This window comes from Chironomus tepperi, unplaced genomic scaffold (assembly GCF_022539635.2).
Source record: "Chironomus tepperi strain 1889 unplaced genomic scaffold, CSIRO-AGI_Ctep_v1 contig_445, whole genome shotgun sequence".
In the NCBI taxonomy this organism is placed as follows: domain Eukaryota; kingdom Metazoa; phylum Arthropoda; class Insecta; order Diptera; family Chironomidae; genus Chironomus; species Chironomus tepperi.
Window position 1 is genome coordinate 8,139,609 of NW_027226567.1, and position 19,027 is coordinate 8,158,635.

General features: G+C 33.4%; 1 protein-coding gene and 1 long non-coding RNA gene across 14 annotated transcripts in view; one reads left to right on the forward strand and one right to left on the reverse strand.

The window, feature by feature from the left end:
• Positions 1-4,880, reverse strand: part of LOC139098018 (3',5'-cyclic-AMP phosphodiesterase-like) — a 91,348-nt gene extending 86,468 nt beyond the window's left edge. For all 6 annotated transcript variants that reach the window (XM_070650124.1, XM_070650125.1, XM_070650119.1 and 3 more), the window contains exon 1: positions 4,570-4,880. The gene's annotated coding sequence lies outside the window, so the exon portion shown is untranslated. The remainder of the gene's footprint in view (positions 1-4,569) is intronic.
• Positions 4,881-6,747: 1,867 nt separating this feature from the next.
• LOC139098019 (uncharacterized) lies at positions 6,748-17,643 on the forward strand. 8 transcript variants are annotated; one of them, XR_011545132.1, is made up of 6 exons: positions 6,748-7,740; positions 9,507-11,869; positions 12,076-12,162; positions 12,241-13,934; positions 15,378-16,753; positions 17,533-17,643. It is a non-coding gene; the product is annotated as an uncharacterized lncRNA (long non-coding RNA). The 8 variants fall into 8 exon arrangements; XR_011545137.1 differs by having other exon boundaries at positions 11,787-11,869; XR_011545138.1 differs by having other exon boundaries at positions 6,748-7,736; positions 11,787-11,869.
• Positions 17,644-19,027: the final 1,384 nt, after the last annotated feature.

A 19,027-nucleotide genomic window follows, 5' to 3' on the forward strand; every position in this document is an offset into this window, starting at 1 on the left:
TTAATTGGGTTTATGGCTGAGAAAGCTACAGCATTGAAACATTAATTTCTGTGGAATTTCTCGTCAGAATCATAATAAAAACGAGGTAAAAAGCAAAAAGCAGATTTAAACATGCTTCACGTTTGTAAATATTTAATGTTTGCAGCCTTAAAGTTACAGGCAGAGATGAGAATTGAGGGGTTGATTGGGGTTGTGTATGAGCTGAGTGGAATTTTCGGGGATCTAGTCTTATAAAGGCGATTCTGTCAATGTAAGAGTAAGGGGTCTGTGGTCAAGGGGTTAGGCAATAGGACAGATATCGGTATGCGTCTTTTGAGAAGAAGTGAGTTCGATTCCTCAACCATTTCATAGATTTTTGTCGATTTGACAATTTGGAAGACATTTGATCAGAGTTTAAGGAACGGATTGTAGACGGACAAACTTGGAGATTTTCTGAGTTAATCCAGAGTTGCCTGTAGACAGATCTGAACAGACCTTTCGCTTATGCCTGTCTCAGACACCTTTTTTCGCAACTATAGAGCTATTTTGATGTAAATAATCAGAAAATCTGCGACATAGCACTCAACATTCCCAACCCAACCCTCCTTCATGCTTGTCGATCAAGTTCCCCCCAGCAACAACTCTGACTCACATGAATAACCTTTTTCATCCTTGCTGGGCTTAAATTTTCATTCAGAATTTAATGTTTTGTGCGTTCTCATTCCTGCATTTATTTACATGTAATTTCATCATTCGCTTGTGAACGTTTAAATGTCACGTAATGTGTACTTGATAATTATGTCGGGTATATAAAAATTTTAAAATCCCCCCTCCTGACTATGACATGATTTAAAATTCATATCATTCATCAAATGATTTGAGTCTTTTTGATCTAAAAAAATTGTTATTGATTCCAAAAAAATCTTCTATGAGACTTGATACTTGCTATCAAAATAACATTTATTGGGTTGATGTTTAGCTCCTACCCCATGTCTTCATGAAATGATTTGCGTCGCTTAGGGAACATACTGTATTGTGCTTTTGTAAGCAGTTCCACTTCAACAGTTTGAAAGTATGTTGAAGAGTTCCTTACAAATTCTCATATGTAATTGACATTCAAATAATAAAAACAAATTAATTATGGAAAATTGATGGGATATAAATTGATTTTGACTGTATTAACTTCATTAACTTTATTGATTGGCTTGCAAAGTATTCGAGTGACTACAATAAAATGTTTTAATCCATTTTCATTCAACCTTATGAAATTATTTCGTCACTCAATGTCTTACGTTCTTCTTATACTATGAGTATTTAGCCTAAATACTTTAGGATTGTTAATGCGATATTATTCATTATTTAATCCGCATGTCTGACAGCCGCGTAATTTAATTTCGTTTGTAAAGTTTATTGATCTTGTTGTTTTGTGAAATTTCTTGAGGCTATATTTGTGTAGGATAAGTTGTAAGTTGTAAGGGTGGGGAAGTAAGGTTGCTGTAAGTTACAGCTGTGATCGAGTGTTTTAGGAACAGACCGGAAAACTGAAGGATTTACATTGGAGGGAATGTGAGTTGAATTCTCACTTGAGTTCTATGTTTATATAATCAGAGTAGAATCAGAGTTGTGTTACAGACACCTGTGACAGGCAAAAACCCTTCATCGGCAAAGTACGTACAGTTCATCGTCAAAAATACGAACCGGTTTTTGACTGTTACAGGTGACTGTTTTGCAACTCTCAGTTGAACAGACAGTTATATATTAGTAAAATGTATCATTATGAACTCATCCGAATAGCACAAGTCAGTTAATCGATCAAAAATCTGTCATCAGGCTAACATGACATTGGCATGGTGTCAGATCTAAGCTAAAATAACCATCGAGTCATAGTAACGTCGGCCTTGGGTCGGATATTTGATCGATTAACGAATGTCATGTTTATAATTAGACACTTGACTAGTCGTAGCCTGTTCCACCAGGAAAACTATCGAACCTGTCATACCTACATGATAAGTATTGCATATATTGCTCACATAGTGGCCAAACTAGCATTACAATTAGAAACAAGTGACAATAGCTTCTAAGTAGCTCCAAAATGACTATTTACAGACCATCATAGCTTACTGGAAGTCGCATGATTTTAATTATGCTGCATTATCTCATTTTAAACCAATCTTTTGTCTACAACCGACAAATAGAATGTTGCTTTAGGGATGAGCAGTTCATTTATTATGCTCGAGAAGGGTTAATGCAATTTATACAATAGAAATTCCTAGAATCTCATTGTTCATTTATGATGCAAGTCTCTAATAGGATTCTCTTGAATAACCATTTTGTATTCCGATAAAGCAGCGTTGTCCGAACTTTATTGTACCACAGCTCAAATTGGTGGTAAGCCACATCCCATGAAGCCACATTGGTATCAAGGATGCATGCACCTCCAGTAAGAAGTTCATGACAATTCCACACTAGAGTACCACGGCAAATAGTTTGACCAACACTGCTATAAATCAACAAATAGATTGTAAGGTATACCATAGCAAAATTCAACTAAAATCACTTCAAATCCAAATGAAAATCGATATGTTCTAAATTCAAACGATTAGTCCGCAAACGTAACCTTACACCACTATGAAATCATATCCATTAGTTCCAATCACATCATCATCAACGAGCAATCAATAAATGTTTAATACTGCTGGCAGCTCATCAGCACTTTCGTCAGCATTAAAATTTCTCAGAATATTATTTATTGTGTGAATTAGAGTTGCACGAATCTCTGCTACATTTCGAAATATTTACTACGTTTTAAAATATTTTTTTGAGTCTAACAAATTGAGTCTTTATGAGATTTTGTGTTTCTCTCTTAAAATTGTGATTTAGTGATGAGACAAATGCGCTAAAATCTTCTCATTTTGTACGAAAAAAATTTTCATAATTATTTATTTTTCTTTTTTTTTCGTTTCTCATACAATGAATGAGAGAAGCACACATACGAATGGAAACAGATGAAAAGTATGAAGAAGCATAAATAGAAACATAATAAGAAAATTCGTTCGCTTTTTTGTAAATCCTCGGATTCAAATTCTTATGAATATTTTTGTTTGGTTTCCTGGGATGTATTTAGGTTTGTTGAAGGAAGAGATGGAGTATGTTGATCTGGATGTGCAGAAATGTTTATTTGGTATTGGTAATTGCCAGACGGAAGTCAGTGAAAGAGCCTGATTAAGGCGTCATCTGAAGAAGACCATGTATCACAGTTGATCTGTATGAGCAGCGAATTAAGTATTGTAGGGTTTGCTTATAGCAACAGCAATGCGATCGATAATCTGTTGTACCAGCGATTAAGTAAGTAAGGGTAAGAAGGGTTAAGATGCTGTCGATAGAGATGATAATGCACTAATAATTGGTAATTGGCAAGCGCTTGGAAGCTATAGAGCCATTTTCAAATGCAAGCTAAGAGAGGCTATGGATTACAAGTGATTTGTAGAGCCAGCAAAGTAACTAAGTGTAGGAACAGTGAAAATTTGAGGTTTTCTGTCGAAATTGTGGATTTGAATTGAATTAAATTCTGTCATGTACCGTCAATAACATACTCTTGTAGATAGGCAAACCAGCAATAGAGTCAGCTTTGGGCTCAATTTAAAAGAGGTTATGAATCACAACTGAGGTTATGAATCACAACTGATCTGTAAAGCCAGTGAAGTAAGTAAGTGAGTTTGAATAAAGTGTAGGAATAGGTTCGAGAACGAGATCTTGCAAAACCGGTCTCGTGTAGCTGTTATTAGCGAAAGTGACGCAAAAATATTTATCTGTCTTAATATGCTGATAGCAACTTCGCATTTTAGCGTTAGTATGACGATGTAACGCTGCCTAAGTGGACACGCTGTCGGATAGAAGTTAAACTCAATTACATGTTCCATAATGATCCATAATTGGGTCTAAATCAGCCACCGTCACGATGCCGATAGGGCAACTTCGTGTTTTAACGTTAATAAGGTGACTTAGCGATGCTTTAGTGGATACACTGCCCTATTCGAGTAAGACATCGTTCCATGAAGTCAACAATGTTTCATTTAATATTTGTCCCTCGATTCTCTTCTGCCTTCTTAATTTGATTCGCTCAAAAATTAAAAGTAGAGAGTGAAACACACTAATTTTGATTCATTCTTCTATTTTACTCGACTTATTCACTCATTCAATTTTTTTTTATAGCAATTTGTACAGAATATGATTAAATTATAACAATAGAACTATCTCATCTCTCGCTTTTTCCGTTCCTTTTTTTTTGTTGCCTTATGTTCATTTATCTTTTTTTCTACGTATATATTTATTATTATATTTTTTATGTAATAAGTGAGCAAGTATGCTTCAGATTTCATTGTCATATCTTCAATAAAAGAATACATATATACATAGGTAAGGTAAGGTACATAACATTAAATTGTATTATTATTTGATTCAAGTAAGTAAAAGCACAATTTCATTTTCTTTAACTTGTGCAACACAAGAAAGTAATTTTCTTTCTTCCTTCATTTCCTTCTTTTTTCACTCAATTCTTCTTTCTCTCGCTTGCCTTTACATAGCACTTACAATAGCTTTACATTTAACTTCACTTCACTTCACTTTAATGCCTTTATGCTTTAAGACATACAAAAATTATAAATAATAATTTATGGTGAAATGAAAGAAAATTCCACCGCCATGTAACTTATGACAACATAAATCCACTTGTTCAATGTCTTTTATGCATTATTCTAAACATTTCAAATTAGATTTTTTTTTTTTGGAAATACTCGAATGACACAATACGCATTAGCTACTAAGAAGAAAGACGAAAAAAAAAATATTCTCAGCGTTATTTTTTTTTATTATTTTCGATACGCGATACGCGACAAGCACTTCGAATTTCATGGGACTGAGAATATAAAAAAAAAGTCGCACACAGCCAGTAGGAGAAAAAAAAGTTTTTTTTTTTCACAAGTCAAGCTAAAAAATGAGAAAAATATGAAAATTTTTCTTTTATTTTAAAATTTCGCCACTAGATGCAGTGTTGTTGTCTAGGTAATGGGTTGGTTGGGATCAAATTTTACATGAACTGTATTAAACGGTAATACACAAAGTTGCTCTGGTGACACTATGATGGCTAATTTGATGATTATGATTGGTTCCTATTGATCCACTGTGAATCGTAGGGCAATAATAAAGCGATTGAACAGGTCTCTGTTCCGGGCTATAACGGCTACTTCTGCTAAATTCTTTGGCAGAAGCTGACTAATTTCGTTCAGGTTAATTGCCGGCTAGTTGTATGTCTAGTTCTAAGAGGAATAAGTGGTTCTTGGAAAAAACAGTTTTGTCTGTCAAATAGAAAATTATCCACTAGGGGTGGACCTGCCTCTAACATAGATTTGTCAATAAAAAATTGATGATAATTTGGTTAAATACCAAGACCATTATAATGGTCGGAATTGTCGCTTTGGCTTGAATTTTGTCGAAAACGACTTGGCATCAGAGTCATTCCGGGTTAAGTAGCTCTAATTAGACGTTGTATGCGAATATTCCCGTACTGAAGTCGGGCAGATCAATTTTCAGTTTGATGACACTTAAATTTGACTCTATCGTTTACTACCGCATGTCATTTATCAAAATCAAACGCAATTCTACCTTTTTGAGCTCTCTAATGTCTTAATAGTCTGAAACTAGTCAATATCTGGTGTTAAACGTCTCAATTTAGACAGCTTCGAGAGAAGATTTGCCTTAATCGACAAGAACCTAGATCGGTACTTGAAAATCACTCATGCATCAACCTGAGATCTAGAACTGAGGAGATTAGTGTTTTTTTATAGCCATACCCAAACTTCATAAATAAGACTTGACTCTATGTAGTCTAACAGACCCAAAATCTCTAAAATAGTCAATAATCTATCTACTTTACACAAGCATTCAATGTAACAACACTGACCAACTGTGAAATAAAAACGAATATAATGAGATGTTGCCATGTTGTATTAAAAAACATAAACAAGCTCTATAGAAGAGCCACTCGAGTCTCTTTTTTTTTTCGTTCGGATAGCATCAGGTAATACATTATGGGAAAATGAAGAAAATAAATTTCTATTTTTCACAAGAAAAGAAGTAAAAAAAAATTGAGAAATAATTTTCAATAAAGACAAGCAAGGAGGAAAAAAATGTTCGGAAATAAAAATTTAGGAAGAGATCGAATATATATTTATAAAAAAAAAAATATTTATCGAAGTCACTGAGGAGATGCGAATGGGGAATTAAGCGCATTAATGGATCTGCTAAAAGTTTTACATGTAGGTAGTGAATTAAGAGTCAAAATGTAGTTCCGTTATTCATTAGAAATTCACAGGAATAAAATATTTTTAAGTATCATGTGCCAAAAAGTCATCAGCATGTGATCTGAAAAATCCATTAGCAATTTGATGACTAATTTTAATGAGAAATTATCTGGCAAACCTAAATATTTGTCTATATGATGCATTTATATCCTGAATAGCGCATAGAGGCTAATTAATCAAAAATCAAGCTACACGCCGGTATGATTCAGACTTTTATGGATGGGATAGCTTTGGTTTAAATCAGGAACTATGCTAAAGTCGCATAAAGCGCATATAAACGCACAGTTATGGACCTTAAGGCCTGAACTGCTAATGCTTATTATTATTTTCATTTTTACTATGCTAAAGTCACGCAGGATTGTTACTGTATTTTGGATCGATTAACCAACTTGTGTTATTAAGGGTAGTGCCCTTGGTATTAGGTATCAACAGAAAAGTCTTGGTTATGCCGAATTTTAGTGACCGAGACCAAAAATGAGACTACAAGGGAATTCTCCGAAGTCTCGATCTCGACAAACCACGAAATTGGATAATCTTGATCTCGAACATGAGAATCCTTAAGCGACAATCGATGGCCAGCGAAACAGTCAGTTTCAGATGCCATCTAAGGAGCATCATGCATCTCAGCTGATCTACAATTCAACAACAGGGGCCGGTTTCTTAAATCAACCTGGAAACCCTTTCAAACCCTATCTTTTCTGCCTAGTTGCCCGATTATCTCGAGTAGACTAAGAATCCACCCCCAAATAAATCTCCAGCCACAAAATTTTAGCCATTATTTTCTAAACTCAGTTCTCTTCTTGATTAAATCACAATGAAATCATAGGCCGAATACGGCTAAACTAATTTTGTTATCATTTGCTGACCTTGAGAGATTTGAAATCTCCGCATGTCTAAAATTAGTAAAGTGACTTCATCATGCGAAAATATAAAATGCTTGTCATACCCTCATTCTTTTGCGGAATTAAGTTCAGTAGATCAGTTGAGTTTATGAAGAATTTTCGTGAAATTTTTTTTTGGACTGTCAGGTAAGTAAGTAGTGGAATTTATAGCAAATCTGCAGACATAAGGCTCAATGATGGAACTGAACATTTGTTACAGTTCTCAAAAGTTACAAAAGTGCTTACGACATTTTTGGATAAAAGGACGGAAAATAATTTAGGAAAAGACTTCCTCAGCACAGGAAGCGGAAATCGAAAGCAAGCGAACCATTAAGTATGCCTTCATTTTTGAGAACATATTAAGAGGACGATGAGGAATTTAAAGGCATTATCAGTGATTTTTTATGTAATTTAATAATATCGTAAATGCTACTCAAGCGGCAGCCAGCGATAGAGCCACTTTTAGGCACGGACTGAGGGAGGCCAAGGATAGCACTTGAAATATACGGTCAGAGAAGTAAGTAAGTGAATAAATGCTACTTAAGAATGATGTAGGTTGTTAATGCATCTGATGTCCATAAACTACCATATGGACAATCTGACCATCCACAAAAACCCCACACTCCAAATCTAAATGCTATAAAGTGAGCATTTCTAGTAAAAACTATAAATATACACAAATGGAATTGTTTTATGCAATGCAAAAACATTTATATTTTAAAATGCATACATCTACATAACTGTCGGTTGTACTGGAAACAAATTTTTACAGTCGAATATTGCAATGCATTTTATTACTATTTCTACTTTCACAGAATGTTGGTTTTTAGTTGAAAATTCGTGGAATAATAAAGAGAAGTAAAAAAAACCATAAAAACCTCATAAATCGTCTATTCTATGTGTGTCGGTTCTATTTGTAGTTCTCATTTGTAGGTGAAATGATATAAATGGGTATGATTGGAAGTTAGGTAGCTCTTTTAGACCTCCTCTACACACCGGCATCGAACGGGGCTCTTGTTAATCCCGAGCTATTAAGGCTTCACTAGGCCAGGCCGAATGGCATCCAAATGACTGTCAAATGGAAGCGGCATCCATTTGGTATTAGTAGAAGAGAATTAAAGGAGCCTTAAAAGCTCTGTATGCACTACCTTCTTTATTTCTATCACTCGGGAATAGGATTGGTAAACCGTAATTCGCAGCTATAAGCTAAGAAACCAAATGGGAAGTCACGAGCCACAATTAATCTGTACAACCATCGAAGGAAGTAAATAGTAACACAATTATAAACTCCTCCTACCCCTCCTAACCATTACCTAACTTCCATACATTCCCAAAAGCAATGAAACCTCAAAGAACTATAAATCAGTACGATTTTTAAATTTTATACAATTTATGAATGTTTACGAACTTTAAATTTTCATGCCTGACATTTTTATACCGAGTAGTACATAATGATTATAAGGGGCTATATCAAGCACAACACTCGATTCCTATCTGACTGTATTCATCGGAAATTAAGATATTAAAATATCTAGCATAACTTAATGAGTATTCTTAAAGCCACAAAACAAAAAAGTGTGACTGTTTATCGTTCTAGCTACATAGAAGAATGTCTTTAATAGATTGTTAGCACGTGCAGTCGTCGGATAGATTAATGAGAAAGATAATAATGAAGCAGTAATTATAATGATATTGTCTAATTTCTCCTCTGACTTTTATTCGCTTTTTTTTGCTTCAAGTTGATTCCATAAAAGAAGCACAGGACTTTTTTTTTGGCTTTATCTTAAAGTCGTCGATATTAAATTTTATGACTTGATTTTTACGATTCTTGACTTTTGAATTCTCGTTTACATTTGGCCCACTTCTTTATGCTTTGTGAATTTCATTTGAAAACGATGATGATGGAGGCGATGATGACATTATATTTTTAATCTACAAAATATTGGGGTGTTCTTTAAATTGATTTTATCATTTTTCTTTTGGGGCTCATGGTGGAAATGAGGTCCTTTTTTATTAGATTTATTTTGGTGATATTAAATGGTATTAAAGGGAGGTAAGTGATGGAATTGAGATTGGAATAAGAAATTTTGGAACAGAAGCGCATGGGGTGGTTGATCTGGTAATGCAATCGAAATAAATGTCCACCAGAGCTCAAAGTCGACTCAGATTTTGTATGGAAAAGTCGACTTGAGTCAACTCGACTCTTTTTAAAATCCGATTCGACTCTGAGCTCTGACATCTACTAAGAATTGAGGTAAGGTTATCTGAATTTCTTTATATCAATCAGGCTTCATTCAGTCATCAAGCCGTAATCTTTAGCGTTCCACTACGTCACCGTGTATACGGCAAGACGTGAAGGTATCCTGACATATTAACTGCTGATTTGAGCCAATTTTTGAAATTCATCGCATTGTGCAACTTGGATTCGGTTAGAAAATTCAAAAATTCTTCAATATTTTCAATAGTTTAATGAATGTTAAAGTGAACAAAAATAAACAATTCTTACTTTGTATCTCTTAACAGACATTAATCATGCTTACTCTTGGGATTTCACTCAACTGTCCTAACAAATCACTCTCGTTAGCACATTAATTGACTATGAGCAAGCTTGTTGTACCAGGAGTGTGTTCAAAAGAACGAGAGTGGTAGATTGGGTTAGCTTTAGCTGGACAATTATGATTTTTTGTTCAAAATTCCAAAAGCCGCTTTAAATTTTGGTGATCTAGCTAATTCCCTGATTTGTACATTAAGGATTGTTGCTTTAGCACTGAACTAGCTATTTGTTTGGTAATAAGGTCCTTAAAAAGTATTGAGACATTAGCTATTGAACTGATAAATTAAATAAGTGCCCGACGTAAGCTTGTACTAGGCTTACTTACTTACTTCACTGCCATAGACTCAACGTCCTAATAAATTGATATTTTCCCCCAAAAATATGTTTAACTAGACAATCTAGCCATTATGCTATTCAAGAAAGATCTTCCTCAGCATCTCTTAAAGTTAAGAAAACAAGATAATTGAATGAAATTCATCTGAATTAATTACATTTAAGAAGAGTCAATGTAGGATGAGAAATAGAATAAACAAGCACAATTATTTTTATATTAGATGCCAAATCGTTGTACGTCTTGCATTAAAGACTTTTTCTGTGAACTTTAATAAATTGGAGTCTCATTTTTCATTCTCGAGCTGGTATCACGAACTTTAATTTTTCCAATTGGAATTATATTTCAATTTGTGCTGAATTGCTTTTTACTTTCACAAGATTCTCCGCAGTTCAAAAGAATCACAAATCGAATTTAACAAATTGTGCCATTCCATTAAACATTTTCGAGTTATTTCACATCATTGAATTCACAAAAAAAATTCAATATTCAATAGATTGTAAAACGCAATTAGTTGTTCATATTTGAGAATTTGAGAAATAATTTACATCCAATTAATATTTTGTATAACCACAAATATTCAATTTAATTTGATTGATGTGTGATTCGTTTATGGAAATTTAATTTTCGTCGTTTATGGGGTCGATTTGTAAATTATGTCTAAATGGAAAATGGGAATTGAGGATCTAATCTAGAATCCGAACTGTGTGTTTATTGTAACCATCCTAAGTATGAGGAACTTAGGTTAATATCAGAGCTCAATGTCGACTCGGATTTTGTCATTTCAACTCCATACAAAATTCGAGTCGACTTCGAGCTCTAGTTAAAACAAAATTCATTCTATTTGACTCTGTTGCTGACTCTGACACTTTGTTTGTACAAATTCTCTGTCTGAATGTTAAGCTGACATTCTTTTCATTGCTCTATGTCAAGTTGCTTTTGGAGCTTCAGTAGATCTTTTCCCTTGCGGGTTTCAGCCATTAGAGGTGAATTAAATTTGCTTTTCTGTCTTAGCAATGACATTTTATTTGGTATTCTCAGAGCTCGTAGTTGACTCTGATTATGTATGAAAATGTCGACTTAAGTCAACTTAACTTATATAAAATTGGAGCCTATTTTGAGTCCTAATTTGGCTTCACATGTAGCTAAAGTGCTAAATTTATATTTTAATAACGTTGCTTATCAATGTAATGCGTATGGAATGTTTTGGTTTCGTGTTTGGTTTTTCCCAATCAATATAGTAATTGAAATTGGAAAAAATCTAAAGCCTATCCACCGTTGTGAAACGGCCTGATTTTATCGGTTGCCCAAAAACGTTGGCCGATAAAAAACGGCGAGCTATAAAAAACAATGGCCGATAAAATCAATAAACGACTGGCCGATTCTCTCGGTCGCCGACATCAGCCAAAACAACTCTGAGCCTATCGTAAACCTTTACATCTATTGTTTTACGATGTACATGGTACATCTAGGGTATACACTCCCCAGTAAATCTGAATTTTTTCAATATTTGATATTGTGTCGTGTGCTTTGTATATTGCCCTGTCAGAAGCAACTCTCAAGATGCACCATGAAGTCATTGTGCTCGAGTAATCATGTCTTAAACTACTTCTAACCTCTTCTAAATTAATTCCATAATAACCATAATTGTTAAAACTTTGCTAAAATTTAACTTCAATTAGCATTCATACCTGCTCTCAACAAGCATCTAGATGGCAAATTGTACCAACAACAAGTTCAATGAAAGATCCACAACCCATATATGGTAAGCATAATTATTTCTATTGTTCTAATTTCTCAAAACATTTTATTCTTTTCTTTTCATAAACATATTATTGTTGTAGATTTAAAATGACATTTACAGATGAAATAATTCATATTTTACCCCATTTTTTTTCAAGAAATTAATTTATTTGCTCTGAAAGCAAAACTTTTTCCATCTTTCCCATTTTTTTATATCATTAACTATAGTCAGGAGCAATTTCCTGCATCTCTTGATGTCAGTTTAAATAACAGAGTGAAAAAAAGTAGCTCGAAAAATAAGTTCTGGAACTGAATGTGAGATTTATACAGCAAAAATTAAAATGAAGAAAAAAAATTTAATTTTACGTTTTTCACTTTTTTTATTTTATATAGAAATCATCATCACTCATCAGTATTTATATTGTATAAATAAAATGACCCTCTTGAGAGTGAGAGCTATGCTATAAAAATTTGTAAAGAGAATAGAGAATTGTCTGTGAAAATGAAAATGTACAGCGCAGTTTTTCGCTGGCAGATGATGAAAAAAAATATTTTTCATTTTGTGTTGGAAGCTTCTGGTGATTTATAGAGATGTGGTGTCGATGGAGAGTGGAATCTGGGTTAACGAGCCATATGCAGGCGAATCTGCTAGGATGAGAGAGTAAGGTATCTGTGGACGAATGGTGTGGGAACATCTGTAATACTCTGTTTTGAGAGGTCGTTAGTTCGATTCCCACAAGAGGCTAATTTCTCATTCTTCTACATATCTTTTGTGGCGAGTATCGTTAATAAATATGTTTCTGAACTTAACAACTTGGTCAGCGCTTTAAGATTGAAATTTTGAGGAAAAAGACTGATAAATTACTGGATTTGACGTGAAAAGAGCTGGACGCTGGGGTTCTTAATATAATTTTACCGATATAGAGCGTAGAAGAATACCGAAAGACACAGTAACCGAGAGGTGTCTTAGCATTTGAAGCGTGTACTTCTGGTAGTGCTTAAATTTAAATTTTTGACCAAATAATCAGCAAATCAAGCTAATAATATCCAAAAATTGAAGTTTTAATTTTGTATTTATAAGCAAGATTCTGAACCTGATTCCTAAGAACTCTTGGAAGGAGACTGTTCACAGAGACGGATATAAGAAGAGCGTGATTAACGCGTTATCTGAGGAAGACTTTGGATCATAATTAATCCGTATGGTCAGCGAAATAAGTAAATAAGTCACTCATATTGTCAATTGACATGATTGTAAAGTCAAAACCATCTTTAAAACATTCCAAAATAAGCAGTCCGACAGCTTACTCGACAGTATCAGCTTAAAATTCAAACCTAGACCCGCTTACTTCACAAACCTCCCCAAACCGACGACTTTATCCAACATATCATCATTAAAATCTTGCTTCGAGCTGAGATGACACTCAGCCGAGTGTCAAAGAGAGCATAAAAATTGGATATTTAAAGTGTAATTTTTTTTCTTTCTCGACATATTTCAAGTCACAAAAATTTCTACTGTACATACCGAAATATATAAAAAAATGAAAATAAAAAAGTAACAAGAAGGAAAAAAATGAACGCACAACACGTTCCGAAATGGAAGGGAAAAAAAAGTAATAAATATGAAATTTATTCTATGAAATTGACTGTGAGAATGAACAAAAAAAGAAGGATACATATAGATGAAGATCAACAAGTATACCTAATATGGAGGACAATGACAATTCCTTTTCATTTTTATTCTTCCGTTATGGGACAGGGAAGCGTGAATCGTCTATCCATTTTCCAATATATTTTCTCTTCCCATTTTCCTCGCTCATTCTCAAAATGATAAAGTAATTTATGAAATTGCTTTCGATTGATGATCGTGACACGGAATTGTGTTTATTGACTCCTTGTTCGCCATTCTCATTCCAGCACCACAAATTGTATTTTTTTTTTTGATGATTATTATTATTTAATTCTTTTCCTACGCCCTTTTTATGGATCGCGCTTTATGTTTATAAATGTGCGTATTAAAGTTGACTTCATTGGATGTGTCAACAAATTTATCGCTGGTTGGGGGTAACTCAATGACATTATTTTAATAGGTAGGCAAACCAGTTGTTTGGTGTTTATTAACGACTGTCCTTTGGTATTCTTTGATGTTTCAGTTTTTAATTGATTTTTATGCATGTACAGAATTTTGAAGGGTTTTTAAGAGTAATTTACAAGCTTTTGAGTTTGCAATGCACAGTAAATTTCCAAAACTATTGCAGACCACTAAATAGACTTTATTTTACTTGCAATAGCCTTATTTGAAGATATTTGGGTATAAATTTGGCACGTTTAGTGTGACGCTATACTTTTTGTGATCTTCCTTATACTCATCGCAATATAGAGTGGGTTTGGTTTCTCACGGTGCATTTTGCGTAGGAAAATTTGATTAGCAAGCTCTATAATGTCTTAATTAATATACATTTTGTCTAACAAAACCCAAAAGTATTCTAATATTTGAAATTTAATCTGTAATCCCTTAAATTATCTAGATTCCCAAAGGCTCAGATCAGAAATTGATATTTTATTAATGCTCATTACACGAGTAACTAATAATTAATTAAGATCGTATGATGAACTCATGTTTGATGCTGTAAACTCAAGTTACTTAACGTCAGTAAAAGAAGGGTCAGAACTTGTCGTAAAAATTGTAAAAATGAAGTAAAAACAGGAAATTTTAAAGTGTATAAATGGTCCCAAAATAGTCAATATAGTGCCATTGAGCCAACTTTGCATCATGGCATCAGCACTAAAATGTAGATGGAATCTATTGACTACAGTGTACATTAGTTTTATGCTTGGTGCGTTTTCACAATTTTAGCCAATTTCAAAATCATGGAATTCATAATTTTTTTAATAACTTGACAGACTCTTAAGAACAATCTTACAGGCAATGAGCATGTTCTTAAGAGTAGACAAAGCTGAAAGCAACGCTCACGAGCATGCTCATCTAAAATATTTACGAGCCTGTTAAGATATTGCTCATTTTGGCCTCGGCTTCAATTCTTGACTCAGATCCTCATCAGAAAATTACAAATCCTTCAATTTTTATACGAATGCCAAACCCCTGAGCTAACCCACTAATAAAAAAGATTGACTTTTCCACTGAATTCCTCATACCAGCGATGATCCCAATATTTTCATAGACATTGTTTTTATTTTTTTATTGATATCAACAAGCAAAAGAAATACTCAAAATACCTGAAGATACCGCAAGAATTTATTGCGTTTATTTGTTTTTGGGATTCTTTGTTTTTAAAAACAAAGATAAACATTCAGTAAAACTCGTGGAAGCTAATAAATTATGCAAAAAATATTTTATTTTATACTTGATCATGAGATTAAGACTTTGGAATGTTCGTGACGATTCAGGATGGGAGTGGTGGATGTTTTCTTTGTTTTTTGAAATTTTTCTAGCAAATTCCTTAATTTTTTTGGAATTTAATAATTTATTTTTGAAGAATTTGTAGTTAATTTTGGATATTTATTATTTTTAGGTTTTGGAGGACGAAAGGAACCTGAGCTGTACAAAATGGGTAACCTGAGCAGTACAAAATATTTAACCCGACCAGCACAACAACTCAGTTAGCCCAAAAGACACATTAAAGTCACTAGGAAGCCGCTACGTAACCGCATAGACGACAAGACGTGAAGTTGACTTGACAGCAACGTGACAGCTGATTTCGACCCATTTTTTGTGACAAATAATGCGATTCGCCGAATGTTACTACTCAGAATACCTGCATTAATGTAGAATTATTAATAAATTTAAAGGTTTGGTTCATTGACGCTTTTCTAAAATGCCTCACCTGTCAACCTAAAAATACACATTTTTTTTCTCGCACATTGCAAACAAAAATATTGGAGAATTCATATAGATTAATTTTGAACCACCAAAAATAGCTCATGATAAACATAAAAAAAGCTGTAGATATTTACAGAAGGAAATACACAAAAAAAAATCTATCACAAAAATCTGTCGCTAAAAATATCGCCGAGATTCTCTTTTTTTTTTGATACAAGTTAAATGTTTTCGTATTTTTTTGAGTAGCCTTGAGATTGATAAAGGTTAAAAAAAGGCAAAGAAAACAAGAGACAAACAAACACCATAAACAGAAGTATCTAATTTAGTTGTTACAAATTGTAGATTTTTTGACTACATCATGATAAAAGTTTTGTAAAGAATGTAAGAAGTAAAAAGCTTGCAGAAAAAGCTCTACCATTAAAATAATCATTTATCCTTAAATTGTTATGTAAATAATAAAAGTCAGAGAAGTTAGAAATGGAGTCGATCTTATCGTCCTAAGCGCATATTTCATCATTATTTAGCTAACACGAGCATCAAAAGCTGCATATTCGCTATAAAAATGAGTCCAAATCACCCGTCAGAGCAACTTCCTATCTCACCGGTAATACGGTGACTTAATGGTGACGTAGCAATGTCCTAGTGACTACATTCGGCTGTTCAATCAACAAACAACTGTAAATCGAATTCAGGAGATTTATTTCACTTCAAAAAGCACTATACAAGATCCAAGAGGATTCAATTCACCTCTCTAATATACAAAATAAGATTTAAATTCATTAATTTTTGTGCTTATTAACTACTCTTAGCACACGCTTCGAAAACGTAACACTAGAGAAAGTGTCGTAAATAGGATGGAAACACAAACCTGTTCCACCTCGCTTGGATGGAATCCACAAGGAAAAAGACGCCATGGTGCTCCAAAAGCAACATAACGTAGGACAGTCATGCTAGAATGTCAAAACAGAGAATCTGTACAACCTTTGTGATATGGCCAGTAAAAGAGGCAGATGGAAGGTCTTTTGTAATAACCTAGGCTCCAGGCCGAAGCATGGTTCCAGTAAGTAAGTAAGTAACGACTAATAGATTGTTTCATGACTTTAAACGTCTGGAGGGTCAATAACTCTAACAGACAAGGGGAAAACTCACCTAAATGAGTGTATGCATGAGTATGATCCGTGTCTGTCCGAGTAAATCGATGAAAATGAATCAATGCAACACATTTGAGCTCTCAACGATGTCTGGTTCAAAAGCTTCTCTTTGCAGCCCAAGAACCGACCAAAGTGGATCATTAAGCTCATCTTTTTGTCAAAAAAGCTAATAAAATCTCTTCAATGCACTTCCCTCATATTTATTCAACAAATATAAATTTTTTTTATTGAAATACATGTCTGCAAGCATTTATTTGCTTCGAGCACCCATTAGAGATGATGCCCAAAATTATGTTTGACTACAAATATGATTTATGAGTTGTTTGATGCCAAATATGTGCGCACAATATCAATTTATTAAACGTTTATTTTTTTTTTTTTTTTTTTTTTTATGGGAAAACATGCATGTACAACTCGAATGTGGAATTGGAATAAAAATTAGCTTTCAAATTGATTTGAAATTAATTGAAAAATATATAAATATATTCATTGTGCCTCTGCATATTGTCATTCTATTGATTTTTTTTCCGTTTAATATGTTTATGGGTTGTTCGGTTAATGTTATTTGTATTTTGACATTTGAGCTTAGTTGAAAATGTAGATGGAATTCAATGCATGACAATTTTAACATTTTTGTGCTATTTTTCAATAAATAACAAAATAAATTTCTCAAATAACTCTCAATTTATTTTTTAGATCAAATTTCTGAATTTACTGATGTTGACGGAAATGACGGAAATTGTAATACTTTGTTAATGAATTTAATGTTTTGTTGACTAAAATGCAGCACGTGAGCTTCGTATCTTGGAAAATGATTAAAAATAGCTCTAAGAGCTACTTTATCTAATATTATACTTAAGATTTTATATATCGCATTAAAACTTTTGAATACTGAAGTACTGATTAATGTTTTAAAAGCAGATATGGAAAATAAATCAAAACTTGGTCAACAATATATTGGTTTTGACCCAGACTAGGCGTCTATCAAGCACATTGGTGGGCAGATTTGTATTTTTCGGGGTACATCTAAGTGGTAAGTCTTGAACAAAATCGCAAATTTCATACGACTCAAGACATTTTCAAATGATTTTACGGCTATTATGCTACGACATATAGGCTGCTCAAAACTGATCTAGCACCAAGTTGGCCACACATTTCTGGTCATTTAAATTTTTTTCGACATTTAAAAAAATTGGTTATTCAGACTCATAATTCATGATTAGTTAAATTTATTGTTTGAGGTGTAAAGAGGCTTTAAGGCCTTAAGAGCGATACGTAATAAGTCAACAACTACTAGGAAATTGAAGTATTTTGTCAAAAGCGCAGATTTTTGACTCCCAACTAGGGATTAAACCGGAAATATTCCTGTTCCCGAAGGTCATTCCCGTTCCCGCTCCCAATTCCGGAAATTTTACGGGAACGAGAATTTTGGAAACCCTACTCTCCACCCTTGATACGCCGCCGGTACCCCAGTTAGGATTGATCATAAAATTCAATGTATATCAATAAATGCTTGTTCCTTTATTACTTTACATGAGAGAAATGGAGTTAAATTTCAATAAAACAATAGAATTGTGTTTCATGTTTTGGATAATGTTTGTTATTTCGTAACATGATAAGTAAGTCCCTAAAGGGATTGAAAGCCCCAGTCGTCACGAATTTGTTAGTTGACCTCAAAGTCTTTATTAACATTGTACCTAAAGTTTATGTTTTATCGCTCTAAATTGTACTATATAGTAGAAATTCCTTCAAATCATTCAAAAAATTCAGTAATCGCCTCTAACCTTAATCATATCAATCTTCGAACTCATCAAAGCTTTATTTTTTACATTTCAGAATTTACGTCAAATGCGGAAAAAAAAGAATCACGAGTTTCACATTCAAATTAAAGTGAATTAGTTCTTTTTTAGTGTAGCAAATAAATCTGTAAACAAACAAGTTAAAAAAAATTACTTTGAATGCTGATAAAAACAAACTTTACAAGTAATAAAATACACAAATGTGTAGGATGATTGTACCTTGAATTCTTGAACGAAGAAAATAAGAAAAAAAAAATCTTCGCTAAAATGGCAAGTGTGAAGTGAAATTGAAAAGATAGGAAAATGTTCATTTCCGATGAAAGGAATAACTAGAGCGTAATTAAAGAGATGATTTTTCTGAATAGTTCGCCTTATAGTAAGACGCTAAACTT